We start from the raw sequence: 18,318 nt of genomic DNA on the forward strand, positions 1-18,318 counted from the left end.
CAAAAAAAATAAAATAAAAGATCAATTTTACTGAATTTTTGGAGCTATATTAGTGGTATTGAAACTCGTTGATGAAAATAATATTGTTTCATTAAAACAATAAGAAGAATCTCAAAGTGTGCATGTAGAAATCAGAGATTTGCAAGCAGTTAAAACCCCTACATGTTACTTCAAAGATTTACTCTTTCCTGGAGAAGAAATGGACCTTTTAAGCCTTTGTTGGAAGTCTGGGCAGTTCTACTGGGGAGATTAGCATGTTTTCTAGTCTTTTGGGTAGTGGGAGAAATACAGGTCACATATTTTTATGGAGCTGGGAGTATCCTAACCTGAATAATTTGCTTCATTTTTCACTGTAGAATCTTTTTTCTTCAGAAAGCAAATAGAAATCATGTGGACTTTGCTACAGAAAAAAAAAAAAAAAGGATAGCCAGGAATCTATAATATAAGCAAGCTCTGCAAAAAATCAGTGCTACTTTGGAGCAGACAGAGTGCGAAGGAAATTGGCTTAGACAGCATCAGGAAAAGCAGCACAGGCAGCTGGTTTTAGAAAAATTAATTTGCGGAAGCCACTTCTGATGTTGCTGTACAGATGGGATCATCCATTTCTCCATTTCACTAGGTAGAGGAGAGAGATGCTCTTGGAGCATGTTTGTTTGATTACTGTGGAAAAGGCAACACTCTTCTTGAGTATTTCTCAACAATAAGTAACTGTAGCTAGTTTCTTAAAGACCATGTTGGAATGAGAATTAAATGGTAGACTCTTCACTCACTTGAAAATGCAGGACATGAAAGTGATGTGGACCAGGGAAGGAAAGATAAGACCCAGAGGCCTCACCTCTATTATAGAGCCTTATAGTTTGGGGCTACTTATTTGTCCTAAGTATGATTATTACCATGATATAAAAATGTGACAATCTGATTTGATTTAGCATCTTTGTCAGAAACTGGGGTAAGAGTGTGGGAGATAGAGAGAAAAATATGTGAAGATGGCAGTAGGACAGACATTTTCATGGACCTCCAGGGCCAGTGCAGGAGGACATAGAGAGCTGTGGGACGGTGGTGGAAATTTACATGTAGGGGGACCATGTTGGCTAGGGCCTCATAAACATTTGGGTGAAGAATTCTAACCAAAAGTTACTGGTGATTTTTAAGAGAGGAGATGATATGGACAATTTTTAAAATAAATTTTATTTTTAGAGTAGATCTGGAGTTACAGAAAAATTGTAGAGGAGTTCTTATATACCCTGCACCTGGTTTCCCCTGTTATTGACATCTTACAATATGATGGTACATTCATCTCCTATTAATAAGCCTAAACATTATTAGCTAACTCAAGTTCATAGATTGTTCATATTTCCTTGGCTTTGACTCAATGTCCTTTATCTGTTCCATGTCCCATCAGGCTGCCACATTGTACTGATGTATGTATACAATGTACTAAGTCATTTTCTTCATACACTGAGTATATTACAACAGAATACCATAGACTGGCAGCTTAAATAACCAAGAGCTTTTTTCTCATGTTTCTGGAGGCTAGGAAATCCAAGATTCAGACTCCGGCAAATTCAGTATCTGAGGAGTGCCTAATTTTGGGTTTCTAGATACTTATTTTCTCACTGCACACTCACATTGTAAAAGGACACTCACATGATAGAAGGAGCAATGGAGACCTCTGAGTCTCTTATTTGGGTGCTAACCCCATCTTTGAGAGCTCCATTCTCAAGACCTAATCACCTCTCAGGAGTGCCACTCCTAATACCATTACATTGGCGGTTGATTTTCAAACTGTGTATTTTCAGGGCATGCAAACATTCAGTTTGTAATATCATCCAGTGTTCAATATCTCCCTAGGTTTCTTTTAACTGTGACAATTTCTCAGAATTTTCTTGCCTTTGATGAGCTTAATGGTTTTGAGGAGAACTGGTTGGGTATTTAAAAGAACAGTTTTCAGTTGGGACTTTTCTAATTTTGTTTTCACGTTTACATTGGGGTTATGGGTTTGTGGGAGGATGACAATATAGGTAAAGTGCTATTATCATCACATAATATCAATGATACATACTATCAACTGGACTTATAGTGTAATGTTGATCTTGATCACCTTGCGGAGGTAGTTTTTGTAAGATATTTTCACTGTAAAATTATCCTCCCCTTCATTCTTCTTTCCAAATTGTACTGTTTGGAAGAAAGTCTCCATGCACAGTGCACACTTGAAGAATTGGGACCTATGTCTTACCTCCCTGTTCTTTTTTTTTAATCTCTATTTATTCATTCATTCATATAAGTATGGACTAATAAATGTTTTTTTATATTTTGGGTAATAATCAAAAGCTACTTAATTTTTTGCTTAAATTGCTACAAATTTGGCAACTGGAAGTTCTGTTTCCCTATGTGTCTTGTTACGTGTGGCAGTGGGATGAAAATGGATTACTGAGAATCCATGTTCAGAACAATGAGCAGCTTAGAGGGACTACAGCAAGAAAGTGCACCCCAGCTCCAAGGGCAGTCTCATTTTTATTTAGAATCATACAAAAAATAAAAAGATCAAAGAAGTAAGCAGGCAAATGGGGAATCCACAAGTATGTGGGGGATGTGTAAAGAGCTGGCCCCAGCCAAGCTTGGAAAATAAGGAGAAAGTCAAGGAAAGTTCCAGTGTTTATGCTACTCTAACCGTAACACCTATTGCTGTTTCCACACACGCTGTTTTCAGCATGTAGAGATCCTCACACCAAGACTTTTGCCCCGAGAGGTTCCCTATCTCAAACTTTTCCTGTTTCTGGACATGCGGTTTTCAGCATGTAGAGATCTTCATACCAGGACCTTTGCCCTTAGATGTTCCTTATCAACTTTCATGTTTCTCACACTGAGAGGCACAGAATAGTCACAGCAGACTATCAAGGCAAAGACACCGAATAGTTGAGGCACACAATAATCCAAACTCCCACACCTTTGGTAGTCCCTCATTGCATTTTTAAAAATCTTTTAATAGGATTTATTATTTTCTTTTATATATTTTACATGATTTTTCATTTTTGCACAATGTATGCATTTTCATCTTGGTTATAGTCCCCATACAATTCCCACCCCCCTTGTTTTGATCCTATTCCCTTTACTCCCTCCCCCCGTAGTGTGTCTCTGGTTTATAGTTGCTTGTTGATTTTGATTTTTACTTTATTATTATTAGTCTTTTTCCTGGTCCCTTATTTAGGTTTTCTAAATTCCTTCTATGAGTGAGACCATCCGGTATTTTTTTCTTTTTGGCTTATTTCACTGAGCATGATCCCTTCCAGCTCCATCCATGTTGCTGCAAATTGCATGTATTTATCTTTTTTGATTGCTAGTAATATATACATATACCTTATTGCATTTTTTAAAGCACTATTACTTTCTGACGCTATAATATGTGACAGGTTCATCTTCCATGTTTCCTGTCCAGTCTCAGAATCTGCATTGTTCCCTGGAGTCCAATATAACAATATTATCAAATGGTATTAGCAATCAAGAACTAAGTACTAGATACTCTTGTTGCCTTTGAGGTATCATTGCTTCTAGATCTTCTCAACTGACAGAGCATGCAGATATAGTATATACTAATCTGTGTTGGTATGTGTGTGTGCATGTATGTATGTGTATATATGCATATATATGTGCCTACTAATAAATTTGTACATAGTCATCTTTACATTAAGCTAAATATGACTCCATACTTCCTACTGATCAAATATTTGTTCTCCCAAAATTCACATTGTTGCAGAGGTTATGTGGTTAAATTTCTATCAGAGCACAAAACAAACTCCCACTCCATCAGTGAGAAACCTGGCATATATCATATGACATCTATTGACTCAGTTGTTCTGTAGCAGCATACAGGTATAGTACTAACACATTTTTGAATCTATACTCCATTAGGAAACAACTGTACCAATTAGACTGTGGAGCTAATGGACAGTTTATTTTGTCTTTAACTTTGCAAATTTCACTAATTTCTTCTTTTAATATATTTGTTATTGAGGTAATGCTGGTTTGCAACACTATATGATTTAGAGGTGTAAGTTCACACCTCTTCAGATTTATGTTATCACACCACACCCATCACCAAAACATTCATTTCTCAGACACAGACAATTTTTTCTGTTGAAAAATAACTTTGTTATGTGTGGAATTAAGGCGAGAAGAAAAAAATAAAAGGGGAGTTTAAATCAGTCTAGTAAATGATGGTGATATGGCCGAAGATAAATAATAGCAAATGTTTATTAAACTTTTATTAGTAAATGCTACATAGAAGTTAGCTGTTATGTTTATGCATCATGAGTGGTTCTAAGCACTTTACAAAACACAACTCATTGAATCTTCACAAACACCTGTAAGTTATACTATTACTGTCCCCACTTTATAGATTAGGAAACTGAGCCACAGGGGAGTTTATGACTTGCTTACTGTCACATTGCCAGCAAGTATCAGTGCTAGAATTCACTCTGACAGTCAAATTGCTGGTCCTGAGCTTTTTTTTTTTTTTTTAAAGATTTATTTATTTATTTATGCAAGAACTGGGTACAGTCAGAAGCGCAGGAGGGTGAGAGAATTCACCAGAGAGAGCCGGGAGCAGAGCAGCGCAGGCAGACTGATGAAGTACACTGCTGAGGGGAGCAGCGGGCGGCAAGAGAGGTCTGCGCACCATGTGGGACCCTCGCCTGGCGTCCCGGGATTGAACGGGAGCGATAGAGGGATCGAACCGGTGCTGCAGAGGCTGCGGGCAGCTTTGCAACCCAGCGCTCAACCTCTGCGCCACCGGGGAGGCCCTGGTCCTGAGCTTTTAACTGGTTTCATTTTTTTTCCCCTATCCGTCCAATATCCAGGCTGTTGATTATAGTGAGGCAGTAACTCCTTTATTTATATTTTTTCTGTAAAATATCTGTAGATTATTATGCAATATCTGATTTTCCTAAATTGGTAAGTAAACATTCCTGACTGAGAAAAGGTTAAGACAAACAAAAAAGAAACAACAACCCTCCACTTAAAGTCCACACTGATAAAAATATCATATGCTTTGTTTTAGTTTTATTTAACTTTATTTTTATTGTATTATATTTTATTGAGGTAGCATTGGTTTACAACAGTGTTTGATGTTATCCTACCAAACCCCTTGCCAAAGATCCAATAAGTCTATTGGGGACCCTCTACATTTTGTTCTACATACCCCTATCATACCCCTCTGATAGCTTCAATTCTACAGTCAGATTTCTTGGGTTTGTTTTGGTTTAGTTTTGTCTGTTTCTTTGTTTTTCTCTCTGTATTTCACATCTGAGAGAAATAATCAGATATTTGTCGTACAAACTTTTTTTTTTTTTTTAAAGATTTATTTATTTATTTACACAAGCACTGAGTACAGTCAGAAGCGCAGGAGGGTGAGAGAATTCACCAGAGACAGAGCAGGGAACAGAACAGACAGACAGACAGATAGACGGAGGACACTGCTGAGGGGAGCAGCGGGCGGCAGGAGAGGTCTGTCGCGCCATGTGGGAACGCTGGCTGGGGATCAAACCGGTGCTGCAGAGGCTGCGGGCAGCTTCGCAGCCCAGCGCTCAACCGCTGCGCCACCAGGGGAGGCCCACAAACTTCTGACTTATTTTGTCTAGCATAATCCCCTCCAGTTAGATCCATGTTGTTACAAAATGCAAGATTTCATCATTTTTTTCTTTAAATCACTGAATACGTTGCATTGTGTGTATATACCACATTTTCTTTGTCTACTCATCTGTCACTGGGTACTTAGGGTGTTTCCATAATGTAGCTATTGTAAATAGTGCTGCAAGGAATATAGGAGTGCATATATCCCTTTGAGTCATTGTTTCTGTATTCTTCTTTACAGAAGGAGGTACTTAGTTTATCTGCCCATTTTTAATTTTTTTTTAAATTTTTAAAGATTTTTTTATTTATACAAGAACTGGGGTACAGGCCAAATGTGCATGAGGGTGAGAGGATTCCCCAGAGGAGCAATCTGACGAAATACACTGCTGAAGGGAGCAGCGGGTGAGACAGGAGAGGTCTGCTGCACCATGTGGGATTCTTGCCTGCCAGCTGGGATCAAACCTGCACTGCAGAACTGCCGGAGCTACCAGGGAGGCCCCAATCTGCCCATTTTTTAAAATTGATTTATTTGTTTTCCTTTTCTTGAGTTGCATGAGTCCTTTGTAGAGCTTGGATATTAAAACCTCTGATGTATCACGTGCAAATATCATCTCCCTTTTACTGGGTGTATTTTAGATTTAATGATAGAATATTTTGCATTGCAGAAGGTTTTAGTTTGACATAGTCCCATTTTTAAATTTTTGTTTCCTTTGCTCTTGTAGTCTCTACCACAAAGCTTTCTGAAGTCATTGTCTTGGAGTATTTTTATATGTTTCCTTTCATACATTTGATGGTTTCATAATGTGTATTAAGCCTTTATTCCATTATGAGTTAATTTTTCTGTGTAGTTTAAGATAATGGTCTCATTTCATTCTTTCACATGTAATTATCTATCAATACTTTTCTGAGTACCCTTATTTGAAGAGACTTTCATTTCTCCATTGCATACTCTTCGCTCCTTTGTCACAAATTAACTATTCATATAAATGTGGGCTTTTTTCCTGGACTCTCAGTTCTATTTCATGGGTCTGTGTGTCCGTTTATTCCAGTCCCATACTCTTTTGATTAATATAGCTTTGCAGTAGAGTTGAAAGTCAGAGAGTGCAATACCTCCATTCTTCTCCTTTTTTTTTTTTTATAGAGGCATGTTTTATTTATTAATTTGTTTGTTTGTTTTGTTTATACATGCACTGGGTACAGTCAGAAGCGCGGGAGGGTGAGAGAATTCACCAGAGCCAGAGCAGGGAGTAGAGCAGACAGAAGGACTGAAGTACACTGCTGAGGGGAGCATCGGCGGCAGGCGAGGTCTGCGCGCCATGTGAGGCCCTCCTCTGGTGGCCGCGGAGCAACCGGGGATGGAACTGGTGCTGCAGAGGCCGCGGGCAGCTTCGCAACCCAGCGCTCAACTGCTGCACAACCGGGGAGGCCCCCATTCTTCTCCTTTTTAGTTCATTATTCGGATTAATGGTTCCACAGTTTCAGTAATGTGTATTCAGTTCCTTGAAGTATGTCTTTGAAATTCTGATATAGATTGCAATGAATTTATATATCACTTACTAAGAAGATGGTCATTTAAATAATGATCCTTCCTATACATAAGGAGAGTATATCTTTCCATTTATTTGAATCTTTTTGTGTTTCAACAATCTTAAAATTTTCATGGTAGATGTCTTTAATGCCCTTTGTTAACTTTATCACTAGGTATTTCTTTTTGATTGCAAATGACAGGGTTTCTTGATTTCTTTCTCTTCTAGTTCATTGTTTTCATACAGGAAGAAACCCAAGTTTTGCATGTCGATTTTTTCAGACTGTCAGTTTAATGTACTCACTTACTGTTTCTATTAGTTTTTAGTAGGCATCTTTATGTGTATGTATGCATATTATCATGTATGTATATTTCTATGTATATTATCATGTCATCTGCAAATGATAGTAGTTTTACTTCTTTCCCAATTAGGATTCCTTTTATATCTTTCTTTTGCCTGAATTCTCAGGACTTCTAGTACTATGTTGACAAGTAACAGCGAAAAAGAACATCCTTGTCTTGTACTATATCTTAGTGGTACAGTTTTTGCCACTGAGTATAAGGTTAACAGTGGGTTTGTCATGTATGAGCTTTCCTATATTGAGGTATATTCCTTCTATTCTAATTTTAAGTTTTTTTTTCAATTATAAATGGATGTAGAAAGACTTATCAAGTACTTTCTGTACATCTATTGACATGATCATGTTTTTAGCTTTCCTTTTGTTGATATGGTGAATTGCATTGATTGATTTGCAGATATTAAATCATCATTGAGTAAATCCTGCTTGGTCTTGAGATATGATTTATTTTTATTTTTATTTTTCAAAGATTAATTTATTTATTTATACAAGCACTGGGTACAGTCAGAAATGCGGGAGGGTGAGAGAATTCACCAGAGCCAGAGCGGGAAACAGAACAGGCAGACTGACCAAATATACTGCTAAGGGGAGCAGCTGGCGTGGCAGGAGACGTCTGCACACCATGTGGGACCCTCCTCTGGTGGCCCGGGAGCAGCCGGGGATCGAACTGGCGCTGCAGAGGCTGAGGGCAGCTTCTCAGCTCAGCGCTCAACCACTGCGCCACCAGGGGAGGCCTGAGATATGATTCTTTTAATGTATTGTTGCAATAAATTTGCTAAGATTTTATTGAGTATATTTGCTTCTACGTTAATTAGATAAATTTGTCTATAGTTTTCCTCTTTTGTATGCCCTTGTTTTCTTTTAGTATCAGAGTAATATTGGTCTTATGAAATATGTTTGGAAGCATTCCTTCTTCCTTAATTTTATTTTAAGAGTTTGAAGATAGGTGTTAGTTCATCTCTAAGGTTTTTGTGGTAATGATTTCTCATTAGAGAAATCATCTGGCTGTGGGATTGTGTTTTTGGGGAGATTTTTGATTACCATTTCTATTTCCTTGTTTATAATTAGTCTTCTTGATTTTCTGTTACTTACTGATGTAGTCTCATAAGGGTGTATTGCCAGGGACCAGCCACTGGCAATATGTCGTGTCAGGGGTTCCTGAAAGGATGAGACGGCCTAGGCAACACATTAGGAGCTGAAAGGAAGGGGATTGAGGAGACACTGATACTGGATGGGGTGCAAAAATCTTCTGCCGAGAGACTCAGCAGGTCTTTATTTTTAGTAATCAGAAAAATTACATCATCATGTACAAAGCAGAAACAATTAGTGTATTTTATTCCCATGGACTACTGGCTTCTACGGGTCTTAGCTAGACGGTAGCCTTCAAGGTTAATAGATAAAAAAACAAACCTAACACTAAAACTTATTATTTCAGCTAGACAATTACCTAAGACAGTGGATAGCCGCCAGTACATCCCTATCAGCTAAAGCCTAAGCATCAAAAGACTCTTCTATTCTTATGGCCTTCAGCCGGAGACCAGCTGCTACTCAGCTATCAGAACTTTTTCTACCTAGAAACTTCTTAACACAGTTAACTTCATTTAAAAACTTTCCTAAGAAACTTCTAAATAAAAAGGGGCCTCCCCGGTGGCGCAGCGGTTGAGCGCTGGGTTGCGAAGCTGCCCGCAGCCTCTGCAGCGCCGGTTCGATCCCCGGCTGCTCCCCGGCCACAGGAGGAGGGTCCCACATGGCGCGCAGACCTCTCCTGCCGCCCGCTGCTCCCCTCAGCAGTGTACTTCGGTCCTTCTGCCTGCTCTGCTCCCCGCTCTGGCTCTGGTGAATTCTCTCACCCTCCTGCGCTTCTGACTGTACCCAGTGCTTGTATAAATAAATAAATAAATAAAAATAAATCTTTAAAAAAAAAAAAAAAAGAAACTTCTAAATAAAAAGGAAACTTCTAAAAAAGCAAAAGAAGGACTTACTATAATAGTTGTGCTGGTTTGCTTGTCAGATACGTACAATAAATTGTCTTCCATTGTCAAGTGGGTCAAATTGTTTAATAACTAATTTTCTTTCTTTTTTTTAAAGATTTATTTATTTATTTATACAAGCAGTGGGTACAGTCAGAAGTGCGGGAGGGTAAGAGAATTCACCAGAGCCAGAGCGGGGAGCAGAGCAGGCAGAAGGACCGAAGTACACTGCTGAGGGGAGCAGCGGGCGGCAGGAGAGTTCTGCGCGCCATGCGGGACCCTCCTCTGGTGGCCGGGGAGCAGCCGGGGATTGAACCGGCGCTGCAGAGGCTGCCGGCAGCTTCGCAACCCAGCACTCAACTGCTGTGCCACCAGGGGAGGCCCTAATAACTAATTTTCCAAACAGAAAATTTTCCGTGCTGTTTATTTGCAGTATACTGATGCATATAATTTATTGCCTAATGTACTTTTTGGGAAATTTTTTGTTTTTTATGACCAAGAACAAAAAATAAGGGATGTTAGATCTTCAGCCCCACTGTGTGAGGTACAAGGAATCTTCAGCCCCGCGGTGTGAGGCTCTTTAGCTTAGCTGCTTGCCAGTGTCTCATCTGGCTGGGACATCAAGGCTCCCTGCAGCAGTGTATGCTTCTAAAGAATTATCAATTACTTCTAAATTATCTAATTTGGGGGCAAGAGATGTTCACAGTCGTCTCTTATGATCCTGTTTCTGAGATATCTGTCATAATTTCTCTTTCACTTATGATTTTATTATATTTTTCTCCTTTTTTCTTTCATTGTGAGTTTAGCTAAAGACTTGTTTATTTTGTTCATTTTTTTAAAGAACCAGCTTTTGGTTGCCTTGATTTTTGGACTATATATTTTTGATGACTCTTATTTATTTTTGCTTGAATTTTTATTTCCTTCCTTCTATTATGTTTTGTTTTGAATGGGAATGTTGAGCCTTCCACTGTCTATGGTTCATAGAGGAAATGGGCATAATACAACAGCTGTGGGCTCTGATTGTTCCTGGGGGACTTATGAAGTGAGTTATAAACTGCATTTGTATTCATAAGAGTCTTTCAAGTACAGGTTGAGTGGTTCCTAACCAAGAAGAAAATTGTCATGCACATTTCAAATCCTGGCTTTTTAGAATAAAGAAGTCATTGATAAAAGATGAAATATAGATCTAATAAAAAAATCTCAATTGATATGAAACAAAGGCCTTGTAGGAGGCCTGTACCTATTTATATTTCTGAATGAGTTATCACATGTCCTTTAGGAAATCAAAGCAATAATTCTGCAAGCTGAATTTTACCATCCTGTAGATTTGCTTCCAGATATGGTTGCATGCCATTGAGGACATATTTTGCCATCCTTACAGACAAACAAAGCTTATCTATTTCTAAGGTTTCCTGTGACTATTGGTTACCATCTGAGGAGTAATGACTTAATCAAGATACATGCTTTCAAGTGGAATCAGGAATCCTAAATCTCTCCTTATTTATAGCAGTGATGAGCCAGATGTAATAAAAGGCAAGTCATGAGAGAAACTCTTAGTTTTGCTTTAGACAAAGTTACAACCTGATTTTGATCCTGGGACACAAAGTCAGTGCCATATGTTTTCAGCAAAATCATCATTTGGGGTAGACATTGGGTTTACTATCCAGAACCTGTGTTCAGAGGCTCCTGAATGTGAAAGATTTAGGGAAAAATTTATATAATATTATATATATAATATTATATATTATATATAATATATTGTACATAATTATATAATATATATATAAAATAAATTTACACACATACATATACATACACCAATGCGTATATACACACAGATACATACATATATGTGTGTGTGTGTGTGTGTGTGTGTGTTTGGTATCCTTAGTGTTCAGCACAGGCCTGATTCCTGGTGGCCATGCAATAAAATGCAGACATCCGTTAATTAATCTGACTGATTGACAAATAAATGGATAGGATAGAATAACATATATTTTTACCTTTAACCACCACTACCACTTTTAGAGATCTTAGGAGAGAAACAAAGAAGTAATACTCCTCATGGAGTCTCATAGAATCTGAGACTTGCAGCACAGGAAAGATATCATTTTCATAACTCTTTGATGAAACAGTTCATGATAGTTCATGTCTCCCAAATTCCTCATTTTATGTTGAAGATGTGGAATTTGTAAAATTCACTTAGTTTTAATGACTTGATTTATTTATTTAAGATTATTTGGCATGTGAATTCAGTACACAGAAATTATTCAGTTTATAAAAATTACATATATAAAACTTCAGTAACAACAATGACATGGAACAAAATGTATTGCTTTATAAATTAATTACAAATTAATTATATTGTATTATTTCTAGGACTCCCCTCCCAAATAACTATAATTCAAAATTGATTAAGTTGGAAATTCACATTTCTTCTTAGTAGATTTCTTTTTTAAAATTCATTCATTTTTATTGAGGTAACATTGGTTTACAACATTGTATATGATTCAAAGGAACAGGATCACCATTTAGATGTATGTCACCACACCACACCCACCATCAAGGTACCCAGAATTCTCCACTATGATCTATTGGCTCCCCTCCACATGTAGTTCTCTAACCTCCCCTACACCCTAGCAGCCTCAATTCTACAGTCAGGTTTCTAGGGTTTGCTTTTGGATAGATACAGTCTGACCCTTTGTTTTATTTCTCTATAATCCACATACAATTGACACCATTCAGTATTTCTCCTTTCCCTCTGACTTATTTTGCTTAACAAAATCCTCTCTGGTTCCATTCATGTTGTTTCAAATGCTAAGAGTTCACTGTTTGTTTAATAGATGAATAATATTCCATTGTGTATATATACCACATCTTCATAATCCACCCATCTGTCCTTAGGTACTTCTGTTTTTTCCATGGCTTGTTTAACATAAGTAATGCTGCAATGAACATAACAATGCATATAACCCTTCACATCAGTGTTTTTGTATTGCCTGGGTAAATGCTTATTAGTGGAATTACTGGATCATCATATAGTAGATAATGCTTTCCATAAGAGTGAACCAGTCTACATTACCACTAACAGTGAAAGAAGATTGCTTTTTCTCCACATTCTTGCCAACACTTGTTTCTTTTCTTTTTTCTTTTCTTTTTTTTTTTTTTTTGAATATTTTAAATATGGACCATTCCCACCATGTTAGAGTAGTATCTCATATGATTTTGATATGCAATACCCGGATGATAACTGATGATGAGCATTTTTTTTTTTTCATGGGCCTGGTGACCAATGTATCTGTCTTCTTTGTGAAAGTGTCTAGATAGCTCTTTTGACCATTTTTGATTGGGTTATTTGTTTTCTATTTGTTGAGATTTATAAGATCTTAGCAGAAAATATTTCTATTTTTCACCATTAATTATAATGTTAGCTGTGGGTTAGTCATTTATGGTTTTTATTATTTTGCATTGTGTTATTTTACATCAATATTTTCAGTGTTTATTGTAAATTTATTTTGAATCTTATAAAATGCTTTCTCTTTACCTATTGATCTGATCATATGATTTGTATGCTTCTTTTTTTGACATGGTGCATTATAATACTGATCAATTTTTAAGTGTCAAACCATCCTTATGATCCTAGATAAACCGCACTTGGTTGTGATGTATGCTCCTTTTAATGCATTGTTGAATTTAATTTGTTAAGACCTTCTGAGTTCTTTGCATCTACATTCATCAAGGATATTGGTCTATAGTTTTCTTTTCTTTTTGTGATGTTTTTGATGTCAGAGTATTGTGGGCCTTATATAATGTTAGAAGCAGTTCTTTTTTCTCAATTTTTTGGAAGTTTTTGAGAAGCATAGTTATTAGCTTGTCTTACAAATATTAACTTATTAGCTTTCACTTATGAAACCAATTGATACTGGGCTTTTGTTTTTTAGGTGATTTTAGATTACTGTTTCAATTTTCCTTGCTCATAATTTGCCTGTTTAGGCTGGTTATTTGTTTCTCTCTTATTCAATCTTAGAAGGTTGTATATTGTAGAAGGTTATTCATTTGTAGAAGGTTGCATATTGCTCAGAATTTATCCATTTCTTCTAGGTTATTCAACTTACTAGATACAAACTTTCATAGCAGTCTCTTATGAACTTGCATATTACTGAAATGAGTGTTGTAAGTTCTCTTTAATTTCTATTCAGTTTATTAGAGTTTTCTTCCTTTTTTTCATTGCAAGTGTAGTTAGAGGATTTTTAGCAGGATTTTGTTCAGTTTTCATATATTAATGGTTTTTCTGTTTTATCTTTATGGTGGATTTTAGTTTATAACATTGTGATCAGAGAAGATATTGATATGATTTTACTCATGAATTTAACACATGAATCTTTGCTACAATGTGTGATCTATCCTGGAGATTGTTCCATGTGCATTTGAAAATAATAATTTTTTGTATACAGCATCCTATAACTGTCTATTAATGTCATGTGGTCTAATTCCCCATTAAGGCTAATGTTTCCTTATTGATTTTCTGTCTGGTTGATGTAAGCCTTGCTGAAAGTGGGGTATTTAAGTCCCCTTATACTATTGTGTTACTGCTAATGTCTATCCTCAGATTTGATTATAGTTGCCTTATATGTTTCAATATTTGATGCCTTTTTATTGATGCATTATATCTTTCTTATATATTGCTCCCTTAATTATTATATATATTATATCTCTGTTTCTGTTACCTCTTCTAGCTGGAAATTTATTTTATCTTTTATTTTATCTTATATAAGTATGGCTGTCCTTGCCTAATTTATTTATATGTTTGTTTTTGGTGCTTGACAGGTCTCCTAGAGACAGCAGATAGTTGGTTTTTTTTCATGATCCAATCAGTGCCTTTTATTGGTGAATTCAGTCCACTTACATTTCAGATGTTTATTGATGTCTGGAGATTTGCTACTGAAATTTTGTCTTTAATCTTCTGATTTTATTTCTGTGTTCAGGTTAATTTTTTATGGATTTTCTTTTACTTTTTTGAATTAGATAGGTGAACACCTTTAAACATTTCTTAAAGAGTTTGGTATTGTCTCTTCCTTCTCAATTTTTTGGAAGAGTTTGTGAAGGATAGGCACTAATTCATCTCTGAATGTTTGGTAGAATTCATTTGTAAATCCATCAGGTCCTGGGCTTTTGTTTTTGGGGAGGTTTTTGATTACCATTTCAATTTCGCTGCTTGTACTTGGTCTGTTTAGGTGTTCTATTTCTTCTTTATCTAGCTTTGGGTGATTGTAGAGTTGTAGGAATTTGTCCATCTCCTCTAGATTGTTGAACTTGTTTCCATATAACTGTTCATAGTAGTTACTGATTATTCTTTTGATTTCTGCTGTGTCCGTTGTGATTTCTCCTCTTTCATTTATGATCCTGTTTATTTGTGCTTTCTCCCTTTTTTCCTTTGTGAGCCTGGCTAGGGGTTTGTCTATTTTATTGATTTTTTCGAAGAAGCAGCTCTTGGTTTCATTAATCTTTTGGATTGTTTTTTTAGTTTCGATTTCATTTATTTCTGCTTTGGTTTTTATTATTTCTTTTCTTCTACTGGTTTTAGGGTTTTTTTTTTGTTGTTGTTCTTTTTCTAGATCTTTGAGCTTCGTGATTAGGTTGTTTCTATGAGTTCTTTCTTGTTTCTTGATGTGAGCTTCTATTGCTATATATTTTCCTCTTATTATTGCTTTTGCTGCATCCCATACATTTAGGATATTGGTGTCCTCCTTGTCATTCAATTCAATGAATTTTTTAATTTCCTCTTTGATCTCCTCATTAGTCCAGTGGTCTTCCAGTAGTGTGGTTTTTAGTCTCCATGAGGTAGGAAAGTTCCTTGCCTTCTTTTTATGGTTTATTTCTAGTTTGATGCCTTCATGGTCAGAAAAGATGGTTGGTATGATTTCAATCTTGGTGTATCTGTAGATGTTTGTCTTGTGCCCCAGTATGTGATCGATCCTGGAGAATGATCCGTGTGCGCTTGAGAAAAATGTGTACTCCGTTTTTTTGGGGTTTAGTGTTCTATAGATGTCTGTTAAGCCCAAATGCTCTAGGTCCTTATTTAGTGCTTTAGTTTCTTTACTTATTTTTTGTCTTGTTGATCTATCCATTGTTGATAGTGGTGTGTTGAAGTCTCCCACTACATATGTGTTTTCTCTGATGTCTGTTTTCAGAGATGACAACATTTGATATATTTTGGTGCTCCTTCGTTTGGTGAGTATATGTTAATGAGTGTTATTTCTTCTTGAAGTATTGTCCCCTTGATCATGATGTAGTGACCCTTGGGGTCTCTTTTTATTTTTTTGAGTTTGAAATCTGTTTTATCTGATATAAGTATAGCTGTTTCTGCTTTCTTTTTTGGTCCATTTGCTTGTAGGATTGTTTTCCATCCTTTAACTTTGAGTCTATTTTTATCTTTTGTAGCTAAATGTGTTTCCTGGAGACAGCAAAAGGTTGGGTTTTGTTTCTTAATCCAGGCTGCAACTCTGTGTCTTTTTATTGAAGAGATTAGTCCATTTACATTTATGGTTAATATAGGTATGTTAGAATCTGTATTTGCCATTGTGTTTGTCTTTCCTTTGATTTTATTTATTCTTTTAATAACTTTTTTTTTCTTGCCTTCTTTCATTGTTATTCGTCCCTCTGAGGTTCTGGCTTTAGGATTCCTTGTAGTATTATTTGGAGTGGGGCTTTAGTGGTAATGAAATTCCATAGTTTCTGTTTGTCTGGGAAGGTCCTTATTCTTTCTTCATAGAGGAAGGAGAGCTTTGTGGGATAGAGTATTCTTGGTTGACATCTGTTTTCTTGGAGTCTGTTGATTATGTCCCTCCACTCTCTCCTTGCCCGAATACCAAACACGTTCTATGAAGCCAACATTACACTAATACCAAAACCGAATAAGGACAACACAAAAAAGGAAAACTACAGGCCAATCTCCCTAATGAAAACTGATGCAAAAATCCTCAACAAAATTTTAGCTATCAGAATCCAACAATGAATCCATAAGATAATTCACCACGACCAAGTAGGATTCATTCCAGGGTCACAAGGATGGTTTAACATCCGAAAATCAATCAATGTTATCCAACACATCAACAAAAAGAAATATAAAAACCATATGATAATATCAATAGATGCTGAGAAAGCTTTCGACAAAGTGCAACACCCATTCATGATAAAAGCCGTTGAAATTCTTGGGATACAAGGAACATACCTCAACATCATAAAGGTCATATATGACAAGCCAACAGCCAGTTTCATTCTCAATGATGAAAGCTGAAAGCAATTCCATTAAGATCTGGAACAAGACAAGGATGTCCACTCTCACCACTGCTTTTCAATATAATACTGGAAGTCCTAGCCAGAGCAATAAGACAAGAGAAAGACATCCAAGGAATCCAAATAGGAAAAGAAGAAGTCAAACTATCACTCTTTGCAGATGATATGATAATATACGTAGAGAACCCCAAAAACTGCACAGAAAAACTAATTCAACTCATCAATCAGTTCAGGAAATTGGCAGGATACAAAATCAACACGCAAAAGTCAGTAGACTTCCTATACACAAACAATAAATCTGAAGAAGATGAAATCAAAAAAACATCCTTTTATTATCAAAACAAAAAAAATTTAAATACTTGGGAATAAATCTAGCAAAAGAGGTAAAAGACCTATACAAAGAAAACTATAAAACACTGTTAAAAGAAATAGAAGAAGACACAAAGAAATGGAAAGACATCCCCTGCTCATGGATTGGAAGAATAAACATTATTAAAATGGCCATCCTACCAAAAGCAATATACAGATTCAATGCTATTCCAATCAAAATTTCAATGTCATTCTTCAAAGAACTAGAACAATTATTGATGAAATTCATATGGAATCACAAAAAACCCCGAATAGCCAAAAAAAGAAAAAAAAAGAAGGGAATGGAGGCATCACACTCCCAGACTTCAAACTATACTACAAAGCCACAATCATCAAAACTGCATGGTATTGGAACAAGAACAGACATACAGACCAATGGAATCGAATAGAAAATCCAGAAATAAACCCACAGATTTATGATCAACTAATCTTTGACAAAGGAGCAAAGACTATGCATTGGAGCAAAGAAAGTTTGTTCAATAAATGGTGCTGGGAAAACTGGGTTGCTACATGCAAAAGAATGACGCTTGACCACTACCTCACACCATACACAAAAATCAACTCAAAATGGATTAAAGAACTAGACATAAGACCTGAAACCATAAAATACATAGAAGGAAATATAGGCAAAATGCTACGTGATTTGCACATCAAAGACATCTTTACAGACACATCACCCAAAGCAATGATAGTGAAGGCAAAGATAAACAGCTGGGACTACATCAAATTAAAGAGCTTCTGCACAGCAAAAGAGACAATAACAAAAACAAAGAGAAACCCCACCGACTGGGAGAACATTTTTGTACACAACACTAATGATAAAGGAGTGATCACAAAAATCTGCAAAGAGCTGATGAGACTGAACAACAACAAAGAAAATAATCCAGTCAAAAAATGGGCAGAAGAACTAAAAAGAAACTTCTCTGAAGAGGAAATGCAAATGGCCAACAGGCATATGAAAAAATGTTCAACATCACTTGTCATCAGGGAAATGCAAATCAAAACTACCATGAGATACCATCTTACACCAGTGAGAATGGCACATATTTAAAAAACTAGCAACAACAAATGTTGGTGAGGTTGTGGAGAAAAAGGAACTCTCCTGCACTATTGGTGGGAGTGCAAACTGGTCTAACCACTATGGAGAGCTGTGCGGAGATTTCTGGACCTA

This window comes from Talpa europaea (assembly GCF_964194135.1).
Source record: "Talpa europaea genome assembly, chromosome: 3".
Taxonomy (NCBI): Eukaryota; Metazoa; Chordata; class Mammalia; order Eulipotyphla; family Talpidae; genus Talpa; species Talpa europaea.